Consider the following 2,834-nt stretch of genomic DNA (forward strand, 5'->3'; position numbering starts at 1 on the left):
AAATAAATTGTCTCATAAATTTCCGCTGCTCAGATCAAACAGAATCAAAATAGCAAAGGTGTTTCAAAAGGGTAACAACAGCAACTTAAAAGGAAGGCATAGATTCAACCCCCCTTCTCTAAGCCTACCACAACCTTCAATTGGTATCAGAGCTAAGGTCTCAAGAATCAAGCTTAACCGCTTGGAGCAAAGATCCAATGGCGAACAATCTGGGCACAACCACGGTTGCCTACACCCTCACTGAAGGCCAGTCAAACAACAGGCCACCTTTCTTTAACGGAAAGAACTATTCCTACTGGAAAGAAAGGATAAGGATCTTCATCCAATCCATTGACTACAACTTATGGAAGATCGTTGTGAGTGGTCCCAAGATCCCAACAAAAACAAGTGCTGATTTGAGTGGTGACTCCGAAAGAAGAAGCTGAATGGAATGAAGATGACAAAAAGAAGATAGAGCTGAACGCTAAAGCAATCAACCTTCTTCATTGTGCTATCAGCTTTGAAGAGTACCGGAAGGTGTCTAGATGCAAGACAGCCAAAGAAATCTGGGAAAAACTCCAGGTTACACATGAAGGCACCAAACAAGTAAAAGAAACGAGGATTGATATGCTGCGAAAAGAATACGAGATGTTTAGCATGAAGGATGGAGAAAGCATTGATGAAGCATTTGAGAGATTCTCAATCATAATCAACAACCTTGATGCTATGGGTACAAACTATGCAGAACAAACCTTGGTGAGAAAACTCCTTAGAAGCCTCACAAAAGAGTGGGAAAACACTGCCACTGTCCTAACCGAGAGTAACAACATAAGCCCCATAACCTATGATGAGCTGAGAGGAAAACTCCTTGCCTATGAAGCCACACACACAAACACAGACTCAAAGAAAAAGGGAATAGCCCTCAAGTCACAAATAGAATCAAAAGAGAGTGAGTCTAGTGATGGCATTTCAGATGACGAGCTTTTATTTTTTGCTAGGAGATTTAAAAGGATGCTGAAAAGCAAGGGCAAATACAAGGGTTCAAGTTCAAAGGAGCAAAAGATAGACTTAAGCAAGGTGACGTGTCATCATTGCAAGGAGGCTGGGCACTTCAAGTCAAACTGTCCAAAGCTCAGAAAGGAGGACAAAGGCAAGAAGGAAAGGAAGAGAGTACTCATGGCAGCTTGGGAAGATCTTGAGAATGACTCAAATGAAGAAGAAGAATCTGAAGGAGATGACAAAGACTGCTTCATGGCTGGAAACAACAATCTTGATGAGGTAAACTACTATGATTTGACTATTGAGGATTTGCATGTTATTATTGATGATCTCACTTTAAATACATCAAAACTGCTTGATAAATACAATGGGTGCAGATCTGAAAGAGATGTGTTAAGAGCTGAAAATGAATTTTTAAAAGAAAAAGTGAAGGAAACTGAATGTGCTTTAGACCTCATTGAAGAAAACAGATTTCTAAAATCTGAACTTGAAAAATTAAAAGGAAAGCACATTGTCGATCCTTCTCATGAATTAATTGCTGAAAATAAAAAATTAAGTGATATGATTAAAAGGCTGAATGGTGACTTAGCAAAATTTGCTCAAGGCTCTAGCAACTTGGACAAATTACTTGCAAATCAAAGACCATTGTTTGAAAAATCTGGTTTAGGCTACATAGCCAAGGAAGATGTAGTTTCTAACACTTCCTCTATAAAATTTGTGGCCTCTTCATCAAATACCAAATCCATACCAAACAAATCAGGTATCGGATATGTTTCAACATGTGAAGAAAAATCTGATGAAGAATACACAAATGACGCTAAGCCTTCACCAAGAACTGGTCCAAGTTCAAACCGACCAGGTTTAGGTTATATTTCGAAGAATGAGGCTGCTTTCAAGAAACCAACTTTTTACAACAAAACCTCATTTTTGAAAGGCAAAAATATTCAAAAAAATTCTGGTGAAAATGCTTTTGCAAAGAGGAATAACTTTATTAAAAATCAGTTTGTCAAAAGAAATGCATCTCCTCCAAGAACCAGAAAATTTCAAAGCTTTAATCATTTCAAGCAATATAACTCACATCAGTTTCAGCAACACACACCAGAAAATCATTGTGTTAATTGCAAGAAATTTGGTCACTCATATGCACAATGCTTCATTGAAAAGAGAGTTGTAGGAAACAAAGTATACAATGTTGTTTGTGATTTCAATGCACTTGGGCAACCAAGATGGATTAATTTCAAAGAATCCAAATTAATTTGGATACCTAAGGCTACCTGAAACTCATCATGCAGATTTGCCTAGCATCCAAAAACAAAAAGGACATGTGGTACATGGATAGTGGATGTTCAAGGCACATGACTGGAAGGTCAACCTACTTCATCAAACTAAATAAGTATGATGGAGGTTTTGTGACATTTGGAGATGATGGTAAAGGTAAAATTATTGCTGTTGGAAAAGTAGGTAATGAGCAATCTACTTTCATTGATGATGTACTTTTGGTATGTGGTTTAAAGCACAATCTTTTGAGTATAAGTCAGCTGTGTAATTTAGGATATTTAGTTGTTTTCAAAAGGCTTGAATGCTGTGTAGTTAATGAAAAAACAAATGAAGTGATGTTTGTTGCCAAGCGTTTTAATAATATGTATGGACTTACTCTTGATGAACTAAAAGATCAAAATGTAGGTTGTCTTCACTCTAAAGAATCTGAAAAGTGGTTATGGCACAAGAGATTAGGCCATGCAAGTATGTTTCAAATAAACAAACTTGTTAAGAAAGAATTAGTAAGAGGCCTTCCTTTGATAAAGTTTGACAAAGACATCACTTGTGATGCTTGCCAAATGGGAAAACAAACAAAA

This window comes from Arachis duranensis, chromosome 2 (assembly GCF_000817695.3).
Source record: "Arachis duranensis cultivar V14167 chromosome 2, aradu.V14167.gnm2.J7QH, whole genome shotgun sequence".
Classification (NCBI taxonomy): domain Eukaryota; kingdom Viridiplantae; phylum Streptophyta; class Magnoliopsida; order Fabales; family Fabaceae; genus Arachis; species Arachis duranensis.